Below are 14727 nucleotides of genomic sequence, written 5' to 3' on the forward strand. Positions count from 1 at the left end.
AATTTTATGCAGATTAGAATGCTTTTCAAAATATTTACATAGTGTAACCTGTAAACAACAAGATCTGGGTGTGGAGTCCAATTAATAGTTTCATCAGTTCATTATCTAATCAGCACCAACAACACCACCCTTCATTTCCCTCCTTAAACCTATAAGGATTTGATTCGATCTCTTACCACACCAGCATGAAAAATCATATGCATTTTGATACACACTGTGATACTCAAATCCTTTCTAAAACCTCTGTTTGCTGGAATTATCCATGATAATACTTATGTAAGTCTAAAGGTTATGAATACATTCTGATTTTTGTGTTTTGGACTTCTATTTACTATGCTAAACTCAGTACTATGAAGCTTGGTGCTAGACATCTCTAAAAATGCATTTTTCAAAAGCAATACCTGTGTGAAATTTGGAGATTTGTTTTGTTTTTTAAACTTGCTATAGAAGATTTTGAACCTAATAAGTCACTAAGAATGTCCATCATATCCTTTTCAGTTAGTGTGGTGAGAACAGGATAGATCAAAGTTCACTATAGATCATCATATAGTCAGGGTACTTTATGATACCTTAATGACACTCTTTAGTTGCAGCCATTATGTCCTACTTTTCACACTTTTCTTTCCAGCTGAAGACCCCTCTCATATGGATATTTTAGATACTTCAGCACGACAGTGGCTTTTTCTTCTCAGAGTACATTATTTCACTATTAGTGACACTTTGCTGTCTTTCTTAGAGGAGGAAAGTTGCTGACAATTATGGTAGATAGTAGAGTTTGGGTGCCTCGAAATCACGCACAAAAGAAAAAAAAAGCAACCTTTCACTTCAGAGACTAGCTTTAGACTTCACAAGAACTAATCCTTTCTGTACTGGGGTATGCTAAATAAGATGCACCATTTGAGATTCTGATACTAAGAAATATTACATTCATAAATATTCTTAAAAAAAAAAAAAAAAAATCCCCAAGCTTGTTATTCCTAGATACAGAAGGCTCTAGTACAAAGTCAAGCCTCAGGTACTTGCATTTCAATTGCCTTTTCATCTGCTACATGTAAAATAATATTTTTTAAATGTTGGTATGATGTACCCTATAGCATATTTAAACCTTCACAACATTTCTGGTTAGCTGGCTACTATCAAGACGCAGGAGGTCTGGGGGGTCACGCATCGGAGCGGAGTCACCAACCAGGTGTGCAACTTGCTGCCTCAACCAAGACAGCTGGGGGCACCAGGACAGACCCTGCCTTGGGCATCAAGCGCCTTCCTGGGATCAGAGATGGACAAAGGCTCCATACAAACTCCTTGGCTGACGCTTCGCTGCAGATGAGAGTGTGGTTTTTCTGTGTTGAATTACAGGTGTATTTACTGGTTTACAGCGGGCACTGAGAGAAAGGAATTAAGTCAAATATTTTTTACATTACCTTCTTAATGAAAAGTCTATCTTTTAAAGAATAGCAATATTTTAAAAGGCCATGTGTGCAAATCAATTGTGTGAAATTTTTCACTAGTTCCTGTGAAAATTCTGCGAGTACAAAAGAAAGCTTTGGGTGATTATCTCATTCAACATCAATGAAAAGAGAAGAAGGGCCTAAAATCTGATCAACGCATCTGTCAACGAAATTGAAAGTATCATCTTTACAGTTTGACTTAGATAAAACATTCTTTTTGTTTTATGTACCCATATATAAAAGGCATTTTATAGGAGAATACTAGTCTATATGTTCCTTGGCTTCAAGCCAGGCTTGAGATATTCTCTTGAAATGCATTTTAAAATAGAATTAAAAAGAGAAACATGTCTATTTACAAGTCATTACATACCTTTCCCCATATTCCACACACCCAAATTCCCCACTTAATCAGGTTCAGAGATAAAAGACCTATTCCCTCCCAAAATGCTCAGAGTATCATCTAGGATGAGGAAATGGCAGGTTCTTAAACATTTATTGTAAAATGCCTCATGCAAAAACTTCAAGTTAGTCACCTGCTAAATTTATATCATTATTTTTTTATTTGTAGGTAAGGAACAGAAAAACCTTGTTTCGTGATCATACATTTTTGTTCCTGTTATTTAAGTTTATTTGGAGTTTGCTTCAGATCTTTTCTTTTTTATCTGATAAATATCTCTTGGACAAGGGAAGTCATTGCAACCAGCTGGAGCTATGTGACTCCTTCTGCCAAGGTTGGCAGAACTCCCTGACATACCATATGATTTAGATGTTCTCAGCCAGAGAGAACTGCAAAATATGGAGGCGGTGTAAAGTGATAGGGAAAAAACAAAGTACAGAGCTCAGTCTGGGAAAGAAGGGTGAATCTTTTGGAAAATGCTTCTCTCTGATCCAGAAATCTCCATCAGACATATACACACATTCATATATACATGCAGAAAGAAATAATTAATCCTCAGAACTGGGATGGAAAATGATTGGTAGATGTGAGATTCATTCAGGCAATGGCTACTCTATAAAACATACTTTTATTATGGCTCAGTGGAAATCCTGCCATACTCTTTGCAAGTTTTATTCTTCTTTTCTTTCGACCTTATTCCTGCTATTTATTCAATAATGACTATTCAAGGTATGTTAGACATTATGAAAGCCAAGACATCCTCACTTTATTTTCTAAGCAGGCTCATCAGTGCACATCAAATGTCTACTTTCTTTCCTTCTGAAGCATAAATACTGCATTCTTCTTTTGCTATTGTCCAACCGCTGAAGAACAGAGATACGGGTAATGTAATTTAAACTGTAGTTTCAGGGTGTTCTTTGGGAGATGGGAATCTAAATGCTTCTCCGGTTTTATGCACATGGAAAAGAAGTCATAGGGATAAGGGATAAAATAAGTGATAAGGATAAGCCACCATTACAAAAATATGTAGCTCTCTGTCACACAGTTTTTTTTTCTTTTTTTTTTTTTTTTTCCCCACTCCAGGCCCTTACTGACAGAAAGACAAACAGGGAAATTGCCTTATGTCTTACTTTTCCTTTAGCTATAATGACATTAAGAGGCTCAGGGGAAAAACAGAAGAACAAAGAAAAAAACCCAAACCCCCAACGTAAAACACAACTCATACAAATCCTATACAGTGTTCCAGCAAGAAATCAAAGTGGAAAATTAATGCTTATTCACTCAATCCCAAGTCTAAAATGTTCTCCACATAGGCATTTCCTTGTTCCTGCCTGATACTTACTACAGAACTGCTGTAAATAACTTTTCCTGAATTTTCCTGCTAAAATTGAAGTAGCTGACTTAAGCTTACAAAATTGTGAGTAGGCTTTACTGCTTGAGGATCACTTTCCTTTTTTTTAGTTTAAAAATTATTTAGTTGATTCATAGTTGCTTCCCAAAGCACAGGCATTGCTTCTTTATTCAATTTGAGCATTTTAAATACTGAACGTATATTTTAAAAATAAATAAATATGAACTTTTGGCCAAAAGAATTCTACTCCTGAGACATCTCCTAGTGATCTAATTTGTCTTCCTTTGAAAACACATGCTCCATTCCAGACCCCATGGAGACAATTGCTTCCATACCCTCCTCACGGGAGTAAGAACAGACAAAAAGAAGAAATAAATAAAAAGGAGAGCATGCACATTTTTTGACAAGAATATATCCAAAACCATAACATTTGAAAAAATCCAAGTATTTGGGAATGCTCCCCTAAATTCATTTCAAAAACAGGCTATTTGCAAACATTGCTCAAAGTATGATTTCTACTGCTATTCTGTTCATTTCATTAACAAATCTGCCTCCTTCGTTTGCTTTTATTACTTGTTGAAACCATGTACAGCAAGGAATATTCACATTCTTGTATTTGAGTTTCAACAATAAACTCAACCAAAGAACCGCCTGCAGAGACCAGCCCAGATTGAAGCTAAAGTTTTCTGCACATCTTTTAACATGTTCATGTTTTTGGCAGATATATTATAGTCATATTCCTTCTGCAGCCAAGGAAATGATAGAATTATCTTTTTACTTTCTCTCTCCATCTCCTCTGCAATCTGAGATTTTATGAAAATACTTTGTTTGCTCATCTCCCTGATATCTGTGTGCCTTGCTTGTTTTCACTATGCGTTGAACATTGAGGTACTCAATTTTTATTAGTACGAGTAATCAGGAAAAGGACGTGTTAATCTCCAGTTTGTCAAAAGCAATTTTAAAATTGTCTATTTAATTGTAATACTCACTACACACTGCTTTAGTTAATTAGATGTGTCAACAGAGGCAAGAAAAAATATAGCAGATGATCAGTAATGTACGAGCGTAACTGTGCACAAGCTGAGGACTATGAACAATCATTGAGAAAATGTTTTACATATCTGTATGATTTAATAAAAACTCTTATGCCACTTCCTTGATGTTGAAACACATAGTTTCTATATATAGAAGTATCAAATGAGTGGAATTGTACTCAAAAGGGAAGTTTTTATGTGAATTATGAGATTTTTCAGGTGAGAACATTCTCTTTTTCCCAGTCTTTCACTATGCATGTACATACTGAATGCTAAAGTCAGGGGGATTCTGAACTGTAATGTTTATTTTTCTTTATCCTAATGATGTTTCACTGAAGCTGCATTGAAAAAGCTGAACAGACAGACACTCACATACACACACACAAGCAAAAAAGGAGAGGGGGGAGGTGGTTGGGGAGGGAACATTTCTTAACAAAAAGAAACCCCACAGGGTTCCCTCCTCTGCAGAATTACTCTTCAGCCAGCCCTTATTACTCCTTCAAACAAATGCAGTTCCCAACCTACAAGTCTCTCTTAGTTAATTGGTGCGTTTTGCATCTGTGGTTCAGTAACAGCAGACAAAAGTCACTTAACTGGGTCTTTGAAAAGACTTCTTACCTGAAGCATGTCAGCAACTTAAAAGTAGTTCCCCTTCTTGAGGTAAAATCATAATTATTGATCTCAGTGGGACTGATTTTACTCTTATTTTTAATAACATTTTCATGCTTCCTCAATGAGAAAATTTCCTTTAATAGAAAATTGAATCTCTGTCTGGATTTCTTACTAGGGCTGAAGCAGGCTACAGAATAGGGTCTGTCTTAATGTATTAGTGGTTCTTTGACTTTATTATAATACAATATAAATTAAATACTTCTAGCAGATACAAGGACAAAGACCAGTTGTATTTGTGTAGTGATATCTATACTAACTTTTCATTTATTATTTTTTTATTGATTTAATAAATCAGTATTAATCTTAGAGAGCAAAAGACAAGGAAATAGACATATTTGCAAGTACAAAATTAGCATGAAGTTCAAAGTTTATGAATTAGTGAAAATGTGATTGAATGAACTGAAAATGTAATATATATTAAGCTTTTATTTTATGTTTTACAATTAATATTTTATGATTATTAATGCTTTTATGCAGTTTTACAGAAATTCTAAAGTAAAAAATCAATTAGCATGATATGTAGGTCACTCCAAAAGTAATGTCTCCTATTTATTTCCATGGAAACTACAACAAATACAAAGAGCAAAATAACACTATTTGATAGAACAAATTCTTACCTACAAAAAAATACTTTTCAGTATCATCACCACCATTAGCTATGCATTTTCACCAGCAATGAACAAGAGCCTGCATGCCAAAAAACTGCACCAGTGGAGGTAACTGTCACTCTAACTGTTGCCACTGGTGAAAGGCACCACCCACAGCGTCACTGTGCTTACAGCCACTGTTTGGTCTCCATAAATGTTTGGTAAGTATCAGTGAATGTTAGTGGGTGCTACTTTTTCCACGTGGAGGAATTCAGTCACACAACTTTGCTTGCTATGCATTTCTGTGACAGATGCTGTTTTGTCAGACTACCCCTCCGCTGCTGTCTGTCACATGGAAACAAAATGTAATGGAATACTGGCGAGAAAGTTCAACCTCTACTGCCATACCAAAAACAGTCTTCTCTGATAATGTGGGACAACATAATAAAATGGAAGGCACTACTTTTGGAGCAGCCCATTGTATTTTGCTAGAAAGATAAGAAAGAATACTCACATCAAAGAATAAACTGTACTTTGGTTCACAGAATGTAATTGCGGTTATCATTTTAGATAACAATTGCTGTGATTCTTTAGGAACAACATAAAGCTTTAGTTATCACTGTATAAGAAACAAATTCATAGCAGAATCATTGAGGACATCCTTATAAGGAATAGATGATATTTTGAATTCTCAAATCAAAAGAATGTATAGCTAATGTATTAGAGCATCATGTTATTGAGATTAATTAACATTACTGAACTTATATTTACTTTTAAACTCACTTCACTCTACCCAACTCAACACACTTCTAAGGTTCCATATTTTTATATTCCCTAAACTAGCTATGATCCCAGTAAATAATTTAAAGAGTTAAGAGTTAGGAATTCTGACCTATTTATTTATTTATATTTCATTTCTCCCTTCTTTTCCAATTTTCTTTTTCCAGTGGTGTTGTTCTGTTTCTGCTGGTGAAGGAAAAGTAAAGAAAATAAATTCAATGAAAGAAAAATAAAGCAACACTAATTCTACCAGAAGTATTTTTATGAAAGAAAGATTTTTGAAAATTTTCTTCTCTGAAATGTAGAGAATATTTTTCAGTCTGTTTGGAAAATTTCTACTTTAATGGCTTTTTTTTTTTTTTTTTTTAATAGGTTGTTGTAAAATTTCTCTTGCATACTTCTTCAGTGCAGGGAATTTTCCTTTCCAGGCACAGTTTATGCCTTCACTCAAGTTTATTATTATCCTTTTCGTCTGTTTTCCCCTCAATTTTTTTTTTTTTTGATTATTGAACATAGGAACCCAGATGAGTTTGTATATAAATACTGTTTCTTTTTTTTTTTTCAACACTTAAGTATTACCTACTGAGATAAGTATGAAAGCTTTTTTTTTTTTTAATTTTCCTAACTTGAATATCTTTTTATTAAAATATCTTTGTTAGAGAAAAAATTATGCTCTTTAACACAAGAAAATTTGTTTGCGCATTTTGTTCTGCACCAACCCAATACAGGATCAGAGGAATGATAAAATCTAATGCGGATTTCATACTAAGAATTCCATAGATATTATACAGACTCAAAAAAAAAAAAAAAAAAAAAAAAAAAAGATGAGAAATGACTTCTGCAGACCATCTGGTCCAACCCACCTGTTTAAAGCAGAGGGAGCTCTTCAAGATTTTGAGTATCTGCAGTAGACTCCACAGCTTCTTTTGGAAAGATCTTCCAGAATCTGATCCCCTTCAAAAAGAAAAAAAATGTGTTTTTCATGCAGTAGTTCCTTTTTCATCTTCATGGATCTTCCCTGGACTTGCTGCATGTTTATCCATGATTTTCTCACTCAAATCCACACCCAACTCACCAGATTTTTTTTCAGATATTTTCTTACTGAGCAGGGAGGAAAAATCACTACCCTCAACATTGTTCTACCTAGTGCAGCCCAAGATGACATTGGGTTTTTTCACAATAATGTTAGCATGGTCAGCTTGTACCAGAACCCCAGGACTTTCTTGGCCAAGCTGATATGCAGATAGCTGGCCTCCAGCATGTACTGGTGCTTCTGGTTGTTCCTCCAAGGTGTAGCCCATGATAAAGGAATGAAAATGTTAAAAAGCACTGGCCTCAGTATAACCCCTGGAGCATACTACTATTGACTGGTCCCTGACAGGACTTCATGTCACTGATCTAACAATTCCAGTCTCATAAGTACAGATTTTTCAATTCGCCTCACTGTCATTTTATTTATCTTATACTTTATTGGTATACATTTTATAAAGGTATTGTGGGAGAAAGCATCCAAAGCCTTTGTCAAAAGCCAAGATCAGCTATATTCACTGCTTTGCCCTCATTTACAAGGGTTGACATTTCACTGTGGGAGGCTGCCAGGTTAGTTTAGCATGATTTCACCTTCATAAATCCCCAGGGACGACTCTCAAAGACCTTCCTATCCTTTAAATGTTTGGAAATTATTTTCAGGACTATTTTTTGCTCTATCACCTTTCTAGGAATCAAGGTGAAGCTAATAGGTCTGAAGATTTCTGAATTTTCCTTTTCACCCTTCTTGAAGATTGGAATGGCATGTGCTTTCTTCCAGGGTAAGGAATCTCCCCTGATCACTATGACCTATTAAGGATAATCAAGAACATCTTCAAACTAACAACCTAAGCAGCTGTGGATGCATCCTAATAGGCTTATGGATGGAAGTATGTCAATTTTATAACACTAAACTCTTATGTGAAGATTAAATCTTCTTTGCTGTTAACATTCTTTCTCACCTAAGTGGCTGGAGATACAGAATCACAAAATCACAGAATTGTAGGGGCTGGAAGGGACTTCTAGAGATCATCTAGTCCAAACCCCCTGCCAAAGCAGGCTCCCTAGAGGAGGTTGCACACCTGCATCCAGGCAGATCTCGAACATATCCAGAGAAGGAAATTCCACAACATCTCTGGGCAGACAGTTCCAGTGCTCTGTCACTTTTACAATGAAGTTCTTGTGCACATATTTGGAGAACATCCTATGCTTCAGTTTGTGGACGTTTTCCCTTTTCCTATTGCCACACACAGCTGAAAAGAGTCTGGCCTTGTCCCTTTGCTTCCCACACCTTAGATATTTATAGACATTGATCAGATCCCCTCTGAATCCTCTTTTCTCAAGGCTGAACAGATGCAGTTCTCTACGCCTTTCCTCACAGGGGAGATACTCAAGGCCTTTACCATCTTTGTGGCTCTCTGATGGACTCTTTCCAGGAGATCCCTGTCTTTTTTGTATTGGGGAGCCCAGAACTTGACACAATACTCCAGGTGAGGCCACACCAGGGCAGAGTAGAGGGGGAGGATCGCTTCCCTCAACATGCTGGCCATGCTCTTTTTAATGCACCATAGGGTGCCATTGGCCCTCTTGGACACCGGGCACACTGCTGGCTCATTGCCAACCTGTTGTCCACCAGGACCCACAGGTACTTCTCTGCAGAGCTCCTCTCCAGCAGGTCATCCTCCAACCTGTACTGGTGCATGCTCTTATTCCTCCCTAGGTGCAAGACTCTGCACTCACTCTTGTTAAATCTCATCCAGTTCCTCTCTGCCCAACTCTCCAGCCTATCCTGTCAGTATACTTCTTCAATATACCTGAAGACAAATCTTACCAGTAAAGAGTGAGGTGAGGAAAACATGGTATACATCAGGCTTTTTCATGTCCTTTTTCTCTAGTTCCCCTGTTCCACTGAGCAGTAGGCCCATACTTTCATTAGTCTTTCTTTAATTGCTCATGCAGTTGTAGCAGACCATCTTGCTCCCCTTCACATCCCTTGTCAAATTCAGCTCTAGGTTGGATTTGACTTTCCTACCATATCCTTGCATGGCTGAACAACATATCTTTATTCCTTCTGGGCCACCTATCCCTACTTCCAATTCTTGTACACTACGCTATATGTCTGAATTTAGTCAGGAGCTCCTTGTTTGTTCTCCAGCAGATACCAAGGTGTCTGAAGTTCCTTATGAGGGGAAAGATCTGCAAGCATGCAGACACAGCTGCAAATACATAGGAAAATTCTTCTGTCAGAATTTGAAAAAAACAAGCAAAAAAACCCCAAAAAACAAACAAAAAAACCCCACAACCCTTCTTATTCAGACTGTATATATCTCCTCTTAATCTTTCTTAATAGTTTATTCTAAATAACTTCTCATCGTACATAATTACATAATTATACTTGTAATAACATATTATCATAATTGAATATCTGTTTCTTTCTTACTCAGAATTATTTTTCAATTTAAACTTGCACTGGGGATGATCCTGAGGGCTTCTTTTCCTTTAGGATTTATTGGAGGAGAAGACTCTTTCTTTTTGAGTCTACTTTCAACAATTCTGCTATCAATCTGTGACATTTTTTCAAATGTAATCTGAAAATTAGTTGTAGAGAAAGGTTCCTGTGCATTCAAAAAGTGTTAGTGAGAGTGTGGGAGGCGTAATGTGGGAGATACATTAGTTGCTATACATAGGAATTAAGTATGCATAGCAAGAATAAAAGGAGAGTATGCAATCAGTGCTGCTACCCTCATTGGATTTTGGATGGATTGTAGCTAGTTTGACCTCTATGCTTTAAATGGTAATGTCTGGAGAAATATATACAATAGAGCTTGTGGTTATTGGTGTAATTAACTGAATATTAGCAGAAGAATATTACCAATAAAAGACTTTATTCTGTTCTCTTAGCTATACCTAGATCCTGCTTTCTTCACTGCCTAAAATCAGTACTTACATATTATGACATTTTTGATGATGTATACACATTCCCACACTTAAAAATCCTAGGAGAGAGAAGCTATTTTATTGTTTTGGTAAAATGTCTGAGTTCTGTCATTCAGATGTCTGGGAAAAAATAAGTACAAGATACATGTTAAACTGAGATTTCAAAAACTTTCAAAAACAACAACAGAATAAAAAAGAAACAAAAATCCTACCCAAATAAGGATCACCTAGTGAGTAATAACTTCATTTCTGCATAGCTCAGGGGGGTTGCAAGGGGAGTGTGAAAAGTTCATTATTATCAACTAGAAAAAAAACTGAATGCTAAGAAGAAAGAATCGTATTTCCTATTGAGATTTCTCTCAGACTACATGATTTGCATGAAGGGCGACACATCAAACACATTGGGTGCCCTTTTTCAAATATTAATGTGAAGCTTGTTTCAAGCTCTCTCTTGACTTTGTGCCACCTTGTATCAAAGGAAGTTAAAAGTAGGACTTGGGAGGAAATATACTTTTCCAACTGTTTCAGCACTTAGCAAAAATCTTTCTGTATTTGATCAGTTCTGCTTCAAACTTTTATTATTTTGATAAAGATGCATTTTTCTTTTTTCACTGAGCATTTTATGGCAATCTGATCTGGGCTTTTTTCCACTGCTATTGAAGATTTTATTTTGCAGTGGTGGGTGCCACAGCTGACACACTCAGAGCATTTATATTCTACATAATTACTTTATCTGCCTTAGTCTTTTTTCCTGTGTCTCATTATTTCTATTAAATTTCTATTAAATATTTATATATCTGAATAAGATTACACCAAAGTATGTTTCAAAAAAGTAAATGAGCATTTAAGATTGTAGTAGTCTGAGCCGTCTTAATCTCCTCTAATCAAACTTCTAAACACCTCAGTCTAAGCTAATGAAAATGTTTCTTCTATAGTTAATGGAGGAAAAGAGGTACATCCCCAAAATAATTCAGCCAAATGAGTTGTCTAGTAAAGATTAGATGAATTCTCCTATAACAGTATCAGCTTCTTTCAACTGACTATAAAATAAGCCTAAAATACTAAAATGCTAACATTTAGTCATAAACATCTAGGTAATTCCCACACTAAGTAACATTATCAACAACAAAAGAAAGTGGACATGATATCCGTTCCCTTCCTTCTTTTCTCAGAAATAAAAAGGGTAAGAGCAAATTCACAGGATTTCTTTCTGAGCAACTCAAACATAAATAAATCTCTCATTATACAATACAAAAGAAAATATTAGTTAAAGTATTATATTGTGAAAATATCCAGAACATCAATCCTAGAAGGATTTGGTCTTTACAGACTGCATTAAACACAGTCTGCAGGACAAAAATGTGAAATTACAGTGAAATAGGAAAAAAACTGGTAAATGGTAATTTAGTAAGTTTTACTATACTAGCCTGAGAACTAAATGTTCTACATAAATGCTGGGAATAGCTCTCACGGGCTATAGTGAAAGAACATATTCACAGTCAGTAGCCAGATTTGTGACTGAAATCATCATCAAGAGAACATGGATCTCTCCAGTCGTTAACATCTGGGTTTATGCAATTAAAGATTTTGAAGCATTTTCAGAAAAGAAAAAAAAAAGTACTCTGGAGAATAAAAATAAACTGGTTACTTAGCTTCTAAGACAAATCTTCTAAGCTCTTTTTCTTGCTATTTTTCATGAAGAAGAAATTAGAGAGAGATTAAAGTGAACTAGTGACAAAAAACATGAAAACATAATAGTTATATTAAAAAAAAAAAGAATAAAATTTAGACATGATGGATTCCTTATTTTCTTCTTACTACAGAGAAATATCCTCACAATGAAATCAGTGAGAGTTTTTTTTGCAAGTCAGAAAAGAAGCAAAGGTTATTTCAGGAATTAGCAGCTGGCAAGTTTTTTTAATGTAAAACAACAACAACAACAACAAACCCAGCAAAGTAATTAACTTTTTTTTTTCTATTTATGCTCCTAAACAAAATAATCTATACTATCATATTATAATCTTATAGAATTAATAGTGGCACTAGTTTCAAATGTTCAGTATTAATTACCTTTAGGAGACTAAATTCTGTAGTACAACTTTGGCAGTCCATGTTTTGAGACAGTCCAAATTCTGGCAAATTTCTGTTGTAGCATATAAGAACAAAATTTGGATAGAAATGTTTACTAGATAGTCTATCTGATAAGAAAACAAATCAGTATGAGTACTCTAAACTGAGAAGAATGAACACATGACCCTTTGCCACTTAGTAAAGTACTGCCAATGTTTTTGCTGTGGTCATAAATAACAAATGTAATATTGGAAAAAGCATGCACTGAAAGGAATAAAAAACAACACCACACTTGTAACTATTTTTTCTCTTTTTTACTGTATGAAAATTACTGTTTCATACAGTAATTGACTTGCATAGAAAAGAGTACCTAGGGTCAGATATGTTACAGAGTTGAAACAGAAAGTGTTATTAAAGTGATATTTCGAGTTTCCTGCTAACTTTCAAGGAGAGCAAGGAGCCAATGCTCTTCTGAAGTTATCAGGATGGTTAAAAGACTTCTATTAAAAACAAAAACAAACAAACAAACAAACAAACAAACAAAAGTTTTCTGGTTTTAGTGACAATTTGAAACAAAGATAAATGGGAGTTGGATCATTGTAGTTACATGTTGCAACAAATTCAACCATATTTTCTACCTAGTTTAATAACATTTCAATTTGCATGTTTTGGATTGTAGATCAACATCCTGTACTATCTTAGAGTTGGTTGAAAAGATAACTGTCTTCATGGGAAATATCTTTCTTCATCGTACACTGAGTGTGAGCCTATTGAATTGCATTTAACATTTTGTTGCTGATGTTACTCTTCTGTAAAAAGTTATAATATATATCACAAGATCTTGAAAAGTTTTAAAACACAATGTATCATCAAGCAAATATTAACAAACATATGATCTTAAGATTCTTGTACTCATTCCCATATCTGTAGTATGCTTGCACCAGGAAAAAGATGTATGTTCCCCAATCCATTCCAGCTTGATCCTATTTTTCAAAACTATCAGTGAGATGTGAAATAAGACTGTGCTCACCTGTCCACTGTCAAGGACTAAACATTTTACCCTGACTGCAAAGTCAGGCATTTCTGTTCAAGAACATTGGGTATATTTTGCTTTCATTCCTGTGCCAGAAAATGCCCTAGAAATATTCCATTTTTTCAAGTCATTCTCTAATGCAACCTTTATTTCTCTTCTAGAGAGTAAAACCAAAATCTTATCAAGAATCATTTACAAGATTATTGAAAATTGTTTCTGGTTTACAAACACTGTATTCTTTGCTTTTCATTGTTTCTGAACAGAATTTTTTGCTATTTATGCTCTCAAGAGAGCAGGAAAAGGAAAGAATAACAGTTTGCTCCCTGCAGTCAAAGCACGACAATTTAGAAAGTCTTAGATGACAGTTTGTTCTCCCTAACTATTCAAATAACAGTGTTATAATTAATACATCATGTGTATTCAGGACTGAAGATCCCATTTTCTCATTGTTGAGCAGGAGTTGCATGCACCTGCACAGCATTATGGTTCTGACTAGCAGCACAGACATGGTGGACATATGTGATTGCACAGCTTGGCATTTACATTCTATTAAAGCATGTAACAGAACTATGTTTTAGTTTTAAAACAAAGCAATTCACTTTCAGGTTTTATCAAAAGCTCACGTGAAGAAGGTTCCTGTCTTTACTAGTCTTTTGGATGAAACCTTTCATGTGTTTGAGAGCTGTACTTTCCAACCTTTTTGTCCCAAATCACACCTGAATGCTGTCTTTCTAGTCTAGAAATATGATGGAAACTCAGTTTGCCTGTGAAAAAGCAATAGAACAGGCATCTCAGTGCATATATCCAAGTCTCTAGATACTGTTTTCTAGTAATTTAAGTTGGAGTTTATCCCTTGGTATATAGAGTTATGATTTCTTCACACTGAGGGCTGATACAAAATGCATTAACTGCAAGTGGGGAGCTATAAAAATCCCAAAAGCCAATGGTTTAATACATGAATTTTCAACCCAGCTGATACTGTATAAAGTGTTAGCAGTAAACATTGGCCCACAAGGGGATTACCAGGTCATATTGTATGCTCAGTGTTAGACTTTGATCATGGCTTTTTGATGCTTACGATGTTACTGTTTGCCTCCTTGTACTGGAAGCGAGTAGCACAGTGAGCAACTTCTTTTTCACTGATGTCTCTTTCTTGGCTAGTGCTTTATAACAACAGAAAATATACGGGGAAAAATAAAAAAAAATAAAAATAAAGGATTTCTTCAGAAAAGAAAGCAATAAATACTTCAGATTAGCTTACAACTTGTTTGTCAGTGTCAGTGTATTCTGCGTATCACATTAAAAGGAATACTTGTTTTATGAATAGACACAGATTAAACTCGTAGAAGGTACTATGTAAAGGAAAGCACACTAGAAGTATGTTAGACTTAC

General features: G+C 35.2%; 1 long non-coding RNA gene across 1 annotated transcript; it reads right to left on the minus strand.

Moving 5' to 3' along the window:
* Positions 1-5046: 5046 nt before the first annotated feature.
* LOC121110382 lies at positions 5047-12359 on the minus strand. Its single transcript, XR_005858703.2, has 3 exons — positions 12303-12359; positions 7133-7223; positions 5047-6455 (listed from the first exon to the last, which is right to left on the minus strand). It is a non-coding gene; the product is annotated as an uncharacterized LOC121110382 (long non-coding RNA).
* Positions 12360-14727: the final 2368 nt, after the last annotated feature.

Source organism: Gallus gallus, chromosome 3, assembly GCF_016699485.2.
Source record: "Gallus gallus isolate bGalGal1 chromosome 3, bGalGal1.mat.broiler.GRCg7b, whole genome shotgun sequence".
Lineage (NCBI taxonomy): Eukaryota > Metazoa > Chordata > Aves > Galliformes > Phasianidae > Gallus > Gallus gallus.